Source organism: Tursiops truncatus, chromosome 8 (genome assembly GCF_011762595.2).
Source record: "Tursiops truncatus isolate mTurTru1 chromosome 8, mTurTru1.mat.Y, whole genome shotgun sequence".
In the NCBI taxonomy this organism is placed as follows: domain Eukaryota; kingdom Metazoa; phylum Chordata; class Mammalia; order Artiodactyla; family Delphinidae; genus Tursiops; species Tursiops truncatus.
In genome coordinates, this window is record NC_047041.1 from 972,850 (window position 1) to 990,118 (window position 17,269).

The 17,269-nt window shown below is 55.5% G+C and overlaps 2 pseudogenes; both read left to right on the top strand.

Annotated features, from left to right (window-relative positions):
* The first annotated feature begins 49 nt into the window (after positions 1-49).
* On the top strand, positions 50-9,717 carry LOC117313274 (glutathione S-transferase Mu 1 pseudogene; annotated as a pseudogene).
* Positions 9,718-16,797: 7,080 nt separating this feature from the next.
* LOC109550991 (small ribosomal subunit protein uS14-like) lies at positions 16,798-17,026 on the top strand (annotated as a pseudogene).
* The last annotated feature ends 243 nt before the right edge of the window (positions 17,027-17,269 follow it).

Consider the following 17,269-nt stretch of genomic DNA (forward strand, 5'->3'; position numbering starts at 1 on the left):
AGCCCAGCTCCTGTGAAGCATCTCCACTCGGAGCACAGAAACCAGCACCATGCCCACGATCCTGGGTTACTGGGACATCCGCGGGCTGGTGCACGCCGCCCGCCCGCTCCCAGAGTACACAGACTCGAACGATGTGGAGAGGACGTACACGATGGGGAATGCTCCCGACTATGACAGGAGCCAGCGGCTGAGTGAGAAATCCAAGCTGGGCCTGGACTTCCCCAATCTGCCCTACGTGACTGACGCGGCTCACGAGCTCACCCAGAGCAACGCCGTCCTTCGCAAGCACGACCTGCGGCGAGACAGAGCAAGAGAAGATTCGCGTGGATGTAGGAGAACCAGGTTTTGGATGTCCGCTTGTACGTGGCCAGGACCTGCTACAGCTCTGACTGTGAGAAACTGAAGCCTGCGTGCTTGAAGGAGACCCCTGGAAAGATGAGGCTCTTCTCAGATTTTCTGGGGAAGAGGCCTTGGGTTGCAGGGAGCAAGCTCACCTATGTGGACTTCCTGGCTATAACATCCCGATGTGCACTGCATACGTGAGCCCGAGCGCCTGCATGAGTTCCCAAACCTGAAAGACTTCATTTCCCATTTTGAGGGCCTGAAGAAGATCTCTGCCTACATGAAGTCCACTCACTTGCCTCCAGGCCCTCTGTTTCTAAAGATTGCTCTATGTGGGGCAACAAGTAGTGTCCTGGAACCAGGAGATGGGAGTGGGGAGCTGGTGCCCTGGAAAACAGCTGGATCTCATGCACCCAGAACCATCTGTCTTTTTCTTCCTCCTTCTGTTCACTCTAGATGCCTTCTCGGCCCCCTTATCTCCCTCCCAACTCCCTTTTCATCTATCCTTTAAAGCTTCCGTCCCCACTTTTCTTCAGCAAAGTTCCTCCCCACCCCACATTGTCCCTCCTGCACTAAAGACAACCAGACGACCCTTCCCTTCCATGGTGGCTTCTGCTATGGGGAGCCCAGCCAGACCCCTGGCCCATAGCGCTCGCTCTGAGCTCCCAGCCCTGCCCTGAAGACCGGAATTGGCCTGGTGTGCCGGCCCTGCTTCCCGGTGTGGTTCCAGCCCAGCCCTGTCTGAATCCCAGTAAAGCTTTCAACATACCTGCAGGAAAAAGAAAAAAGATTCAGCAATAAATGTACTAGAATCCCTGGAGTGTAGTAGGTGCTTCTAACTGCTGGTTCCCTTCCTCTCATGATCCCAGCTGGCCCAGCCCCCTCGCTTTGCCCTCCAAGCTTCTGAGAGCCGAGACCAGGTGACGTCCTCCAGGTGCCCCGGTTGTTCTGACAGAGGAGGGCCCAGTGATTCCTGTCCAGGGTCTTCTTCCTGTGGAGCTTCCTGGAGTCACCGCCAGGCACCAGAGCCCCGGTCACAGACTCTCGGGCACGTGTCTTAAAGACAATGATGCAAAGTGGTCGCACAGCAGATCCCGGGGTTCAGGAGAAATGTAACTGTTGGTCTAAAGCCACAGGTCACCAATGCACAGCGAGGGGGCACTTTGACCGCGAGCGCCCTGAACCCCAGACCGGCTCGGACGGGCCTGCCCTTGTCTGGAGAGGTGAACAGGTCATAGCCCCGCAGCCTTGGTCCCTCTGCCACCTGCTGGCACGTCAGTAAGAGACGGATTTGCAGGCAGACAGACGTCAGTTCAAATCTCAGCTTTATCACCTTCTGGCCACACGACGTGGGCAAGTGGCTTGGTCTCCCTAAGCCCAGCTCTCTGGTCTCAAAAGGAGGACGATGGCTCACTCGGAAGGCGGCCTCCAAGAGCAAGCCGCGAGAGGCACACCATTTAATCACCACCCAGTGGAGATGACTGGACGGTGCTTCAGATGCTGGTGGTGTTCAGTGGCCCGACAGCCAGACCAGTGACTGGTGGCCTTGACAGTGTACTTCACTAACCTCTGACCTCCTCTGTCCCTTTGCCTCGCTTAAATCAGACCCAGTGCCATTAAGTCCCAATCTCCTGATTCCTCCTGTCAGCCTGACCCTCCGCGGTCCCCGCATCTTCTGAGTGGCCCTGCTGGAAAAGACCCATCCCACCTGGCCGCTGGCTCACCTGGGGCACAGCAGGTAGGTCTCCCTCCTAGGGTGACTCCTTGGGCCAGGAGCCAGCGGTCCCTGGCAGGAGGGGGCCGGGGCCCCTGGAAGAGGGATGAGCGTCCTGCTTCTGGGGTCGGGCCTCCGCTTGGGAGCTGGCTCAGGCCCGTCACCGGTCGCTCAGCCTCCCGGGGAGCCTGCCGTGTGGGGTGTGTGACCAGCCCTTTGCCCTCTGTGCCCCTGGCCTGCATCCAGCAGACCCATTCACACCTCAGTTAGCCACTTAGGGAGAAGAAAGAGCAGGGGGAGCTGGAGAAATCTGTCCAGACCCTGATGAATAGTTTCCCAAGCCTGCCAGTTGCCATGGCAGCCAGCTGGGAGCACCGTTTCCAGGGCCCGAGGCGCTCAGACCTGCATAAGGGGCAGCGCTGCTGGGCTGCGGCCCACTCACCTCCCCCACCCAGCCTCCTGGCTCCTTAGCAACTGCCGTCACCAGCGCCATCGCCGCCACCGCTGCAGCTTCTGCACTGGCGGCTGGGCGTGGGAGTGGGGCACTGTCCAGAGATGCTCTCGGGGGAGGCAGGGAGTGCATGTCCAGCAGAGCTGAGGTGCTTATGAGGTTGGGAGGGGAAAGCCTGGGCCAGCCTTGCTGCCACGGCCCCGGGATCCTTCGTGACTACATGGAAAAGCAGCTCGTAATCTTGGGGTCGGATGATCACCCCTGATTTCTAAGAACATGTTTGTGTATCTCTGTGTATGTGGATTTTTCTGAGAAAGAGTTTATAGTTTTTATCCAACTCTCAAAGATTAAGATCCCCAGTAGGTAAGAGCCGCAATTACGGAGGCTTTTGCTTTCAGAGTCAGAATGATCTCAGGGACTGGCTGATCCACAGGCTTGGGAGGTACGCACAGAGGAAGGGGTGAGTGCGGCAGCGTAGGGACAGACGGCGTGCTACCCGGGGACCCCCACAGGGACTGAAACCTACCATCTGCCCCACTGGGGATCTCTGGGAATAGGGGGTGGGGTGACCCTCCTGACCGTCCTGAATGTTCCGTCCTTCCCGCCCTCCTCCGCCTCGCAGCTCTCCCCCGAGGTCGGCCGTGTAAACCACGCGTGTTTGCTGTGCCCAGGCCCTGAGCTCCGCATCTTACACACCCTGTCCACAGGGTCCCATCAACCCTCACGCCGGGGGAGTACGTTCCCTCACCACTGCTGTTTAGAGATGAGAATATTGAAGCAACAAAAAAGTAAGCCATCTGCCAAGTCGATGCAGTTAGGCGTCGGAGGGGTGAGGGGCCGTGGACCAGGGCGCCCCGGCCTGACCCCAGCCTGCGAGCTCGGGGCCCGGTCTCTGGTCTCCCAGCCACACACCGAGGATCCTGACGAGTCCCACCCCAAAGGAGTTAAAAGAGGCAGCACGACATTTGAAAAGCACTTAGAACAGCCCCTGCCACCAAACGAAGCAGAGGCAGAGCAGGGTCCAGCCACATTCTGTCCAGTTCTGGCGCTCAGGCGCCCCGAGAAGGTGTTCACGGTGCTTCACGTCATCTCGCCAGGGCCGGACCACGACGTGCGGAGTCCCTGCTCCACACTTGGTACCACAACACCGAGGTGGGACAGGTGCGTGGGCTCCTGGAGCTGGGTTTCCCTGTCTCCCAGGAGCAGGGGTCACAGTGTACCCTATTTTCTTGGGGGATGCTGTGTAGAGTCACTGTTGGCTATGCGCCGGTCAAAGCAAGCGACCTCAGGGCGTCCTTGTAGACTGAGCCATGCTACAGAGATGCGCCCATGCCTGTGGCTCAGGGCAGAGAGCCCGGGCTGGTGTCCCTGGGTGGGTGTCCCTGGGCAGGCAGATGGCACGGTGCCTCTGGGTACCATGTGCCTGGATCAGCAGCCAGAGCGAGGAGGCTCGGCGATTCCGAGGGAGCGGGAAGGCAGCAGGGGCCCAGCCGCCCCAGGCTTCGTTGGCAGGTGGTGGGGGGCTGAAGAGGGAGGTGAGGGGAGCTGCGGGGGAGCCCTGGAACGCCCCCAGGCCGGGTGGGCTGTTGGCATCCTCTCAGAGGGTGATGGGGAAATGATGGCTTTATTTGTCACTGCTGGGGAGAAGCACAGGGTACCATCCGATCCGCAAGCCGAGGGATCAGTCATCTGCAGGCTCTGGGGGGAGCAATCTCACGGTCCCTCTTCTTGCCCCAGAGGCGCACGGTGTTGAGAGCAGACGGTGAGGGGGAGGCTGGTGGGTCCTGATTCCTGAGTCACTTGTCTGCCGGGCTTCCTTTTGGGGGTACCAGCAAGTACAGCACGCTCCAGCATCTTGGACAAACAAGCAGCCGGATGGCAGGGAGGCGAGGGTCAGACAAAGGAGGTGACGCCGTGAGTGACTCGCACCCAGTCAGGAGCCGTAATCGGAGGTGATTAATCCACGGAGGAGAAAGCCTGGGAGGCACGGCTGACTCAGGGCTGAAGCTTCCTCGTGGCTGCTCTGTTCCCTGCCTCACCTGCCCCGCTTGCAGGCTGGAGGGGGAGGCTTGTTGGAAAGGTGAGTGATTCAGAGGCACTTTAAAAAGCAGCGTTTCTTAAGCTGATGAGCTTCTGATTCTGAATCAAAGGTGTTGTTTTTTTTCTTTCATTTTCCAATGGTAATGTGAGGAGGTTGGGGTCTTTTCTGAGAATTAGGGGCGAAGCCCAGGGTGGACACTGCCAGGGCCCTGGACAGGCGAAGCAGTGATAATGCCCACACCAGAAAAGTGAGGGGTCTGGGGACGGCCCTGATGGGAGAGGCTGGCAGGTTGTCCAGTTAATACACTTGGCTATGAACCCAGTTTGGACTCCCTAGCTCTGCTCAGCTGACCCCACCTCTCTGAGGCTGTTTCCTCACCCGTAAGAAGAGAATAGAATTCCTGCTCATAGGGATTGTGGGGACCAGACTGTAGCAGCAGAGGCGGGCAGGGCAGCACTGAGCATCTGCCCTAAACGAAGAAGGTAACTTTTCACCAGTTTCTCGCCTCTGTTCCAAAGACAAGGAAGAAATCCTGACCGAGGGGACCAGGTTTATAGTACACTGTGGTCACATGGAACAGTAAGTTGGGTGACACAATGATGCAAATTGCCCCCCAAACACAATAAATATTTAACGAAAGAGGCCGCTTTATTATTGGCAGCAGCCTTTGGGAAGGTACCAGAGGTGCACATACCTTGAAAATGCCTGATTGGCTTCTGAGGAGACCTAGATGGTACCCCTTCTGTCTTGGGTTTGGAGTCTTAGAAACTAGAAGTCGGGGAAGTGTGAACCTTCAGTGTAGAATGATCAAGATACCATTTTCATAAATAATCAAGATACTAGACCTTGGAGGTTTCGTCAAATGCTCCATCTCAGGCCAGGGCGACACCAAACATATGCCTTGAGGAAGAGTCTAATTCTTTTCCAACTTTTCTTTTCTTTCCTTTTTTTTTTTTAATGAGCTTTTTATATTTATTTATTTATTTATGGTTGTATCAGGTCTTAGTTGTGGCTCGCAGGCTCCTTAGATGTGGCACGTGAACTCTCAGTTGCCGCATGCATGTGAGATCTAGTTCCCTGACCAGGAATCGAACCCAGGCCCCCTGCCTTGGGAGCGCAGAGTCTTATCCGTTGTGCCACCAGGGAAGTCCCTCCAACTTTTCTTTATCCCAAAGGAGAAGCAAGAACCCTTGACCGGTGAGAAGAACAAGGATGGGACTTCAAGTGGCTGCCAGAATGCAAACACGGGTGGCTGACACGAGGTGCAAAGGTACAAAGTTCGGGATGTCACCACGTTAACCTCTAGGAGGCCTCGGCCAGAGCCTGCAGGGCGATCCCAGACCAGCGGACCACCCGGCAGGCCCAGAGCCCCCGTGAGATCACAGCTGAGGCCACCCACCCGAGGGCTCTGCTGGGGCACCCGCCGAGATGCTGCCTCCATCCTGGTGTCCGTGGGCTCCCTCCTGCCCTGACCACCCTGACGGCCTGACCATTCTGGGCACCGCTGCCATGAGCCGGCCTGTTCAGCCAGTGTGAGGCACTCACACACAGCTTTCCTTCTATTTCCCGGTGTTTATTATGACCTTGGGGAGAGCAAAGGCCATTTTTCCTTGGCAGAGGCCTGGGCTTCGGGCCTGTCTGAATTCTGGATGCAGAATGCTTCCAGAACAGCCCCACAGACCCAAGGGCTCTACAATCAGGGCGACTGAACCATCAGATTGGGAGCCAAGCCACCAAGATCCTGGTTCTTGCACCTGCCGGTGGGAGGGGCCTGGTGCCCGTGAAGCACCGTTCTCTGCCCCCAGAAGCCCAGTCCTTCTCCCAAGGTCCAGCTCCTCACACACGCCCCGGCCTCCACTGGCCTCAGAGCAGCAGAAAACGCTCCTGGGAAACTTCCTCCTCGCTTGGCATGTGTGGGCTGTGGCCTCTTGCCGTTGAAGGCCAGGACAACAGCCATCAGTGTATTGATTGAGCTGCTAGTACGGGGAGAGCAGAGTGGAAAGGGGGGGTTACAGAGCTGAGGTGGGTTCTTCTAGGGGCAAGGTGGCTTCTCAGACGGGGGGTCAACCAGCCGCTCCTGCCACTGTGCCAGGGAGAAGGGGAGGGGCCTGGATGGGGGGTTATCACAGTGCCCGCCCCCCATAGGAGCAGAAGGAAGGAGCAGGAAGACAAGCTGGCTTGTCTCTGTCCCCTCCAGCTGTCAGTCCCAGGCTGCCACTCAGGACACGTCCCTCATGCTAGAAGGATTTCTCCTGTCCATCCTCTAGTTGGACATTGGGTCTTGGTCCTCCTGTGAATTTCTGCCACAAGCAAAACTTGGCTGAGTCTGTGACCACGAGGCATTTAAGATGCAGAGTTTGTCCCCCCGGGGTGGGGGGAGGGGACAGGACAGAGGGTTGGGGCCCAGGATGACGCTCCGTGGGGAGCCAGAGGGGCAGGTAGCTTCAGGGTAGCTACGTGGGAGTCCAGGTGAGGGAGCTGACACCTGGCGAGATGAATCGGTTTGTTTAGGAGCTCATGCTCGTTGGCGGGAGAGCACGACTACGCTCAGGTCATCAGACGCCTGGGCCTTCCTGCCACCGCAGAGGCCGTCCCGTCCAGCATGACGTGGTGGCACAGCTCTGGGGGCGGAGTGGCAACCTGTGTAACCTCGACCCCTTTCAGGCATCCCGTGCCCAGCACTGAGTGTCACGGGAGTCCTGAGGTCTGCCTGGCCTGACAGCCTCGGCGGTGGAGCACGGGGGGCACCGGACCCTTTGGGGTTTCAGCCTGGATAAGCCTCCTGACTCTGCAGGAATCAACGCTCTGAGGAAGTCCCACAGTCTCTGCTGCAGCCTCTGTGCCTCCCATTTCCTTGATCTCTCCTGCTTCCAGGGCGGCTCGTGGCTTTCCTGGCAATGCCATCACTTCCTTACACTTGGACTTGTCATCATCACACTCCCACAGCTGAGCCCGAGTGTGCCCCCCACCGCCTCCTCTCCACGCGCTGCTCCGGGTGCAGCTGCTCTGTCCCCACCAGACGTGCTCTCCAAGCCTCGCTCCTGCCCGGGGAGGGGCGCCCACCTCTCTGCAGACCAGACTCCTGCTGGCCACGTGAGCTCTTCCGCACACACTCAGCAAACGTCTTGTGCACCCTTGCTATGTGCTGGGTACGATGCTACAACTGGGTCTCTGCCCTCGAGCAGTGCTCAGGTGAGTGAGGAAGCCGCCAGGTAAATCAATGGCTTCACTGCAGCGTGATGACCCATGTTTGGCCATAATGGACACAGGCAAAAGGAGTTTAAAAGCAAAAAAGAGGGACAGTCAAGTCAACCTGGGGAGCAGGAAGCTCCCAGAGAAGGTGGTGCTTGGCTGGACCACTGGGGGTCAACTAGGGGAAGGGTGTGAGGGAAGGGAAAATGCAAAAGGGGCAGCGCCAGGCGGGTGTCCAGCTGCCTGGAACTCACTGGAAATCTCTCCTCTCCTCACCGGGGGGAGGGTGTCATGGTGGAAATTTCCCCCAGCAGGAAAGTCAGATACAGGTGTGGACCCGGGGCAAGTCACTGACCCTGACCTCATGGAAAATGAGAAAATTGGACACGATGGTCTCTCAAGTCCCTTCCAGCCCCAGAACTGTCCTCTCCCCCTAGACCGCTCTAGAAACCCACAGCTGATCAAGATGCCAGTGGGAGCCCTTCTGTCACGATGTTTCACTCCAGCGCCTTCATTTCTATTATTACACCAGTGATTTATTCCAAAAACATAAACCAAGCAGCAAGAGTAACTGGCTCCCTAGGGAGAGGTCTGTCCCCTGCAAGCCGCCGCCCCAGCTCGGTGTGCCCGCTGTGCTTGGGCTCGGTCCCAGGTCCCACTCTTGGGCGGCGGGGGGTGGGGGATGACAGCAGGGCTGGCCAGGGAGGCTTCATCTCAGAGTCTGCCCGGACACTGGGCCTTACCAAACAGTACTGTCAGCAAGGCGCTGCTCTAGTGGATTTGAAACCTGGGTGAACGTCATTCTGCACTCCGAGCTGTAGTTTCCTCACCCCTGAAATGCAGGGGGAAATTCTTGACAGTTTACGAACCCAGGGAAATGCAAAGACTTGGGTCCTGGCTGGGTGACGGATTAGATGCAAATGGTGCCACGTCTCCTGCTGGCTGGCTCTCCGCATCTGAGAAAGATGAACACAGCTCCAAGCAGCGCCCCTTCTCCAGGGGCCAGCACGGGCACCTCCTGTTAGCTCTGCTCCCAAACCGCAGGGCTGGCGAGAGAGACGCTGTCATGGAAGGCAGGGCCTGGGACCACCCGCTGTGTCCTTGAGACGGAAAAACCTGGAGTTCAAAACATCCTCCCAATAATCCATTGTGCTTGGCTTCTCCTGGCTGAGATGGAAATTGGTGAAGGTCGTGTAGGGGGGCTGGGCTGGGCAGACGTGTCACTGGGGCCTTCTGGGTAATTGCTTCCTCCTCGGAACCCAGGGGGACGCTCTGCTTTCACAATGCTGTCGTGTGTCACTCAGCATATGCTAGCATGTATTTCATTGACCTAAAAAAAATATAGCCCGTCTGCATTTCAAGCCTTTCAAGGGAAAGAGCAGAGTGATACACAGTATGTGTTCAATAAATGACTGGTTTTCTAATTGCTGATGATTATAACCCCAGTTTCAGGGTTTATGAGTTTATTAAAGAATTGGAATTGTGAACTGTCAAAACATAGGGGTCTTAAAGTCCCAGGCCAACTTCCTTACAGACTGCACAGCATAAGCTGTAATCCTTCTCTTTAAAATCCTCTAACAGGTGTGTGTGACTGGAAGGCCGACACCTCTCGTCATCTGACTCCCACTTTGCATCTTGCCCACGGTCCGTCAGCAGCGACAGAGTCGGGCTGGAACACTGACTCCAGGCTCGTTCTTTTTTCTACCACATCCTGAGTCTTTTTGGTGTGTGGACCAAGGCAGTGGTTTCTGGATGGTTCTGTGAACTCAGCTATGGGTCAGCAGGCTGAGGCTACAGAGGAGAAGGCGGCCTCTCCAAGTTCCGAAGTGCAGTGCTGGGCCCTCTGGGCTCTGGAGCAGGATGGCCACACCAAACCCCCCATACCCTCCGCCTCCCACCCCCCCCCCCCCCCACCGCTGCCATGTCTCCTTCCACCAGGGGAGGAATATGGTCACGGCCATGTCCTGCGGGCAGTAAAGGCCCACTGGACACCGCCTGGGGGGGCGTGTTAGACGTGTAGGAGTGGAGAGTAGTGGATTAAGGCTGCTTTCTCTTCTCTCGCCAAAGGGAAGTCCCTGCACAGCTATGAAATGGCAGCGAGCTTTGAAGAAGGCTTGCTAACCACCCAGAGCCAGTCCTGGATTTTGACGTTCTGTCACTTAGCACAGTTCCTTCCCCACCAACAGTCTGCTATGACACCACGGAGCTAAATAGCAGAGCTGCCGAAATTACAGTCAAAGGAGAGGGGAATTAAGACACCAGCAAGGGAGGAAAGATTTTTTTTTAAGCAAGGAAGGGAATAAGGCAGCAACCAATAAAACAGACAGAAGCAAGATGTCTGTTCCAGGTGGCGAGAGGCGGGGATGTCTTTTCTGTGGCAACTTAGTCTAAGATGACGAAGATGCTCAGAGAGCGTGTGGTGACAGCAGCCTCCTTCAGCAGGGAGCATCTCAGCGAGAGGTACTTATCCCATCACGTGACCTCGGGGGCCAACCAGATGGCTTACGAGCTTAGCAGTTCTTCCTTAGCTTCAGCAAGAGAAGACTTGACCAGAGGAAGGAGAAGGGGACACAGGGAGGGCACATTTGCCTGCTGGACGCCTATGATTTCACAGAGGGAAAGAGCGGGAGTTCTCGTAAGTAAGGGCAGACGCCTGTGTAGAAGCCAACCACTGTGCTCTCTGACCAGGCTGTCTGCTCAGCCAGGACCGATGGATCTGCTCCAAGAACACAGAGGTGGGTTTTCCAGATGATGAGGGCAACGCAGAACAGGCACTTGGCACAAAGGCTTGACTAGAGGACAGTCGTCTTAAGACCCTGCCACGCTTCTAGCCCGAGTGATTGCTGGTGAGAGCGAGAGCGGTGGGTCCGCCCTCTCTGTCACCTGCCCCGTGTCTAAATGCACGGTGAGGATCCGGGCAGGAGTATCATGATAGGGTCACCTGCGATTTGTCCAGGAGTGCAGGAATATATACTGCATGCTCTCCTCTGACATAATCTTTTCTCTTCCTTGGTCCCCTCCGCTCCCCTCCAAGTCCCCAAAGGGGGCGGGTTTCTCAAAAGAAGGTCTTGGCTCTCCTCCCCTAGTTTCTTGCCTCAGTCTCCCCAGCCCCCATCGTCCTCACTAACCCCCGCCAAGTGAAAAGGTCTTCATTTAATTAGAAGACTACTGGCCCCGCAGCCCCTGTTAGTGCGGATTTTCTGAGAGCTGGATTCTGCCTGGCCACGATTCCCTCTTCTTTGTGGCATCAGAGGCGTCCAAGATTCCACTGCGAATGACTGAGAAACTGACTTGCCAGTTACCAGTGGTGGAAACTTATAAACCCCAGGACTCACCATTTAGAATCAACTTCTTCTCAAGTTGGGTGAGATCTCCAGAACGATGCAGTGTTAGAGGCTGAAGAGGTCTTCACGATTTTCACCTTTTCGAGAAGGGGAACCTGAAATCCAGAGGTGACCAAGGGCTTCCTCAACGTTCTCCCCCTACCCCAACTCACCTGTAGCTCACCCTGCCCTCACCTTTAGATGTAATTGCTTTAAAGTCATCTCTCCTCTTCCTGAACTTCTTATAAGGGCAAGTGTTTTTAAGCTTCGTATGCAGAAGATGATCCAGACGTCTCTAAACCTCTAAGACGGGAGGGGCCATCCTAAGAGCAGGAAAGTCTTTCCATCTGACTTTCATTGGTTTTGCTGCCATCTTTCCTAAAGAGAGAAAGGGGGTCCCACCTTATACATACCCTTATGTGTTTTTCACTGGGTGTCACATAGGCAAATCTGCCCTCCCCGGGGCCTTGCTTCCCTTGTTGAAGTTGACATAGGAGAGCTTCCTTGCTCATAAGCCATCTGCTTAGCCCCTGAAAGTCAGATGAAGGTTGTCAGTCCATTGGAGAACTGTCTCTTTGCCTAATGACAGAAAAGTAATATCTTTAAAAGCTTTCTCTTTTATTTCATGCCAGAGTTCAGGTTGATTTATGGGGTGGATCCAGCCTGGGCTTCTGGCACCCAAGCCCGTCAGAGAGGAAAACTGGCAGGAGAACAAGACAGAGACCTTCGTAGGTGGGACTGTGGAATAAAGATGCAGTGGGCGGGTCTTGGGAGAGCTCCTCAGTTTTGTACTATGTAGTTCTCGAGACGTACCCGTGAGCATCTTGAAGCATCTGAGGAACTGCTAAGAAGCCAAGCTAAAAATACCAGGGAACAGCGCAGTCAAGGAGGAATGCAGAGCTGGGCGTGAGCTCCCCCTGGAAGGTGTGAGACTCGGGCACGGGGGCCAGCCTGCCGTGCACACCTCGGGCTGAACCCCGAGGCAGTCTGACACAGGTGGGAGGAGTGGATGTTTCTGGCTTTAGACCCTTTTATTTTTGAACCCTCCAGTCCTGTTGTGCACAAGTGTCTCATGAGCACCGACCATGTGCCTGGAACTAACAGGGGAGGACACACCACTCCTTGGGAACGTGAACTGTGAAACCTGCTGCTCCCCTCGCCCTTGGTGACAAGTGTAGCTTGGCTTTGGTGGCTTCTGGCTCTCTGTCCACCCCAGTTTCAGGATCGTACTCCTTCTAACACTTAATCACGTGTCCCTGACAAATATCTTCTCTTGTCTGCTTTTACGAACCCTCCGTTCCTGATTATTGGGAACATTTTGCCATTGTCACATCCTCCCACCCCTAACCTCCAGGGGTTCATCAGCAGCTTAATGGTCTCCGGGCAGCAGGACCCACTCCCCTCAACCCTTCTGCTCGATACATTGTCAAATCTCAAAGGCCTCCCCTCAAGGTTCTCTTAACTTGAGGAGCAGGGGGTGTGGGGTGGGGGAGGAATGCTGAGTAGGGGGACAGTCTTGCTTTCTTCCTGAGGGCCCTGTTCTCCATGTTGGTGAAAACCACTCAGAATCATGTACTCTTTCATGTTTTAAAATAACAATTGTGGGCTTCCCTGGTGGCGCTGTGGTTGAGAGTCCGCCTGCCGATGCAGGGGACACGGGTTCATGCCCCGGTCCAGGAAGATCCCACATGCCATGGAGCGGCTGGGCCCGTGAGCCATGGCTGCTAGGCCTGCGCGTCCGGAGCCTGTGCTCTGCAATGGGAGAGGCCACAACAGTGAGAGACCCGCGTACCGCAAAAAAATAAATAAATCAATAAAAAATAAAATAAAATAACAATTGTTATTCGAGACAAGGACTTGTCTTTGAGGAATCAGAAGTCTAAAGACAGACATCCTGATATGGGCAGCCATCCACAGGACAAAAAGAGCAAACTTTAAAAAAGTAACACTAGACAGTAAGCATTTATATCATGCATACATTAAGGTAAGCGGGTTTGCACTCTGATATCATTTGGTTAATCTGTTCCTGGCTGCTCCCTCAGGAAGCGCTCCCTCCCTTGTATCCTAAATTATTTTCAAAGACTTAGAGGACAGAGGCGCAGATACGGGTAACCTTCTGGCTAAAGCATCTTGCTGCTGTCTTGTCATCTGTGAGAGGTGGACTGAGTAAGAGGTCACGGGGTGACTCGAGAGAGCTGAGCGCTAGTGATGAACTTTGGGGCAGGTTTTCAAAAAGGTAAAATACCTGTTTTCATTTGTTCAGCCTTGACCCCTTTGTTAAACTTCCCTTTTGAGCGCCGCATGGATATAGCCCGTGCACACAGTGTGTGTGGTCTTACTTACAAGTCAACAAGTTTACCTCGGGGGTAGGTAGGTTCTGCTTTACCTAGAAACTCTGAAGGCTTCGCATTTTGTGAATGGAGAAATGGTAAGTTCCTTACGGGCTGGAACCTGGAGACGCTGAAGCAGCTCTGCTTTTCCCGGAGCCAAGACCCCCGTGTGGCCTGTGGGCTGCTCAACACACGGTGGATGCCTGGGAGGCAGTGAGCAGATGAGGAAGGACGTGCCAGTCCCTCCAAGCATCCCCGCTCCTTCCCCAAAGTGTCGTTCTTCGGGAAATTCCTGTAAGTACCAGTGCACCTCGTGTAGGAGTTGGATTGAGAGCAGAGCCCTGCCAAGTCCCCACATGAGGGCCTGACCACAGCAGCCTCTTCGAGGAAGTGGAGCTGGGGCTGTGCCGTGGGGCGTTGCTGGAGGGGAAGGACCCAGAGGCTGAGCCCCTCCCGGGGAGTCTGCCATGACTGTGTGGGTGGGGTGTGGGGCTTTCCCAGGCAACTGAGATGGGGATGGTGAACGGCCTTGAGCTGAACCGAGGGCTCGGGGAGATGCTGTTTTCTCTGCCCTCGGGATCTGGGCATCTGCGTCTCAGCTCTTCCTCTGGCAGTCCCGTTTGCATAATGTGATCTTGGCCAGATGTGCTGCATCCTGGCAGGGATCCCGACACCTACCTCACCTACCTCGAGCCCTGAAGAGCGTGGGAGCTGGTGGAGAAGCTCTCCTCCCCCAGGGGGTCGGTCTCTGCCGGCTTCTCCTGTCAGATGGCGTCATTTTGTGGGCAACAAGGTCCTGGCTGCCCTTCCATCTCTCCGTCGGCCTGTCCTGCCCCTGGTCCTCCCTCGAGGGACAAAGCATCTGAGCAGATGGGCCCTGATTTTATTACTCACCAGGGTAAATGGGGTCATCACAACCCATGGTCTCTGAGCTCAGACTCACTGCCCCCATGGAGCTGGGGGCCGGGGTCACAGCCACTCTGTGTGGTGGCCCAGACAGAGAGTGAAGCACTGCTGGACAGTTTCCCCGCACCTTCCTCGCCTTCCTTCCATTTGCGAGGCCAGCTTCGTCGCCGTCAGCCTCTCAAAGGTGCAGCCGAGGGCTTCCCTGGTGGCGCAGTGGTTGGGAGTCCGCCTGCCGATGTAGGGGACGCGGGTTCGTGCCCCGGTCCGGGAAGATCCCACATGCCGCGGAGTGGCTGGGCCTGTGAGCCATGGCCGCTGGGCCTGCGCGTCCCGACCCTGTGCTCCGCAATGGGAGGGGTCGCGGTGGTGAGAGGCCCGCCTACAGCCAAAAAAAAAAAAAAAAAAGTGCAGCCGAGCCGCTGCCATCCCTGCTTGTGGGCTTGGGTGCAGCCTCCAGGGGCATCACTTTGGGCAGAGGCCACAGGGCCACTCAGTGCCTGCAGGCCGCCTCGCTAGTCCTGTGCCCAGCCTTCCGGTCCTGGCCTGCCAGTCTGGAAGCACTCCGGAGGGATGCGCCCCAGGCAAGGACACAGAGCCGCAGGAAACACACTTACCCGCTTCGTGCGGAGCCTCACAGGGTAAAGCTTTTAAATGTAACTCATGGTGGTTTCTGTTACAACACCGACCACATAAATCACTAAAGGGAAAAAAAATCCCAGCCAGACTCAGTGTCAGTGTCCAAGCTGCTGGGCCTCATGGAGGCTGACGTCCTGGTGAAAATTCCTAGTTCGAGGTCTTTATAAATGCTTCTTTCTTGGCATTGTCCTAGGACCACATGAGGAAAGAAAACGTGTGAGGCTTGGACTGTGGAACGAGGGAAGACCGGAGCCCCAGCCGGGGGTGGGCTTCGAGCACCAGTTGGATGGTTTCCTTTGATGGAAAGAGCATGGCAGCTGAGCGTCCAGGAGGATGGCGTGTCCCTCCCCAGGGCTGCCCGCCTCCCCTTTGTGTCCCAGAGCTTTGACTGCATTGCTCACGCGCTCCCCCCCACCAGCACCCCTTCTCTCTGCTTGCCACCCCTCCCCCAAGGCAGCATCAGCCCTCCCACTGCCTCTGACCCCTCCCCCGCCTCTGTCTTGCCTTCACTTCCTGCGGCGGGGTTAGGCTCCTGGTGGCCAGACCACCACCCACCTTCCTAACGGGGCGAACGCTGGTGGCTTCTGCATGCTCTCTGATCTCTATCCCTATCCCATCCAACAAAGTGGATGGCTTTGTTCCTGCCTCTCCTTGCCTTTGGTTAGAATTATTTTCCCCTGTCCCCCTCCGTGGCCTAAAGTCCATTCTCTTTCTCCAATCATCCATGTGATGGCCAGTCTCCAGCATGGCCCCCGATGACCCTCACCTGCTGGGACCCACACCCCTCGAGGTCCCCGTCCACACCTGGGTGCCCAGTCGGAAGCTGTAGAGGCACAGAAGGGGGAAGCCGTGGGAAGCCGGCTGCCTCGTCAGGAGGTAGCCCAGCAGCCCCGTGGAGGGGTCTACCAGGGACGTGCTCCTGCCAAAAACCAGGGGACCTTCCCGGCGTGTGACTGAGCCACCGGGAGGTGGGTCCTCCAGCCCCAGTCAAGCCTGTAGGTGACGCAGCCCCGGCTGATACCTGCCTGCAGCCTCAGGAGACGCCCTGAGCTGGAACCATCCGTCAGAGCTGCTGTCAGCTTCCTCCTGGATTCCACAAACTGTGCAGAACGATAAATGTGTATTGTTTTCAGCAACTGTTTCTTTCTCAGAGTGGTTTGTAAAACAGCAGTAGATTATTGATATGGTGTGTTTCTCTGTGACGAGGTTTCTTTCACCATGCCCTTCCCAATAATGTCTTACTGGAGCCGAGCCTATTGATAAATCAGCCTTCCTTTATCCAATCAAACTGAAGAATGTTCCTCTCATTTATTTTGTGGGCTTAGCATAGTGCCTGGTAAATAGCTTGTCTCAGTATTAAAAAATATGGAGCAAATGCCAGAGGAATCAGGCGAATTAATTAAATCAATAAATTTCAGTATCTGTCAAATAAGTGTTACTGATAAAGTTAAAACACAGTGAGGGGCTTCCCTGGTGGCACAGTGGTTAAGAATCTTTCTGCCAATGCAGGGCATTGGGTTCAAGCCCTGGTCCGGGAAGATCCCACATGCCGTGGAGCAACTAAGCCCATGCGTCACAACTACTGAGCCTGTGCTCTAGAGCCCATGAGCCACAACTACTGAGCCCGTGTGCCACAACTACTGAAGCCCACGCGCCTAGAGCCCGTGATCTGCAACAAGAGAAGACACCGCAGTGAGAGGCCCGCGCACCACAATGAAGAGTAGCCCCCGCTGGCTGCAACTAGAGAAAGCCCGTGGGCAGCAATGAGGACCCAACGCAGCCCTAAATAAATAAATTTATTTTTTTAAAAAACCCCAAAAAACCGCAATGAGCTTTTACCTCGTTGCAGCTGAGAAAGCAACATGGGTCACCAGTAGCTCTACTGGAGCCATCTGGGAAAATTTGGCCAGGGTTCTCGCTCAGACCGGCACGGTGTGATCCGGGAATATGGCCTCAATATACGCCGCCCGTGTTTCTGCCCGTACGCGAAGGCCATCGGCTTCATTAGGTTGGACTAAGTGTGAACTTCTTGAATGGGTCATCAAGCGTATCTACCTTCCTCAGAAACAATACTAACTCTTTGTATATAAAATAAAATTTTTAAACTTCAGAAAAACCCACAGTGAAACTCATTTCTGGATATCTTCATGTGATTTATGGGGAAGGGGAAGTCAGGTCGTAAAGTTCACCTCTTATTGCTAGATTGATAATAAAAATGACTGCTATTCGCTAAATACACACCACCTGATGATGTTGCGGCACTGGACGTGCATTTGGCATCAGAGGATGGCAAATTATATATAAAAAGTGCCGAGGGTGGTCCTTCAGTTAAGT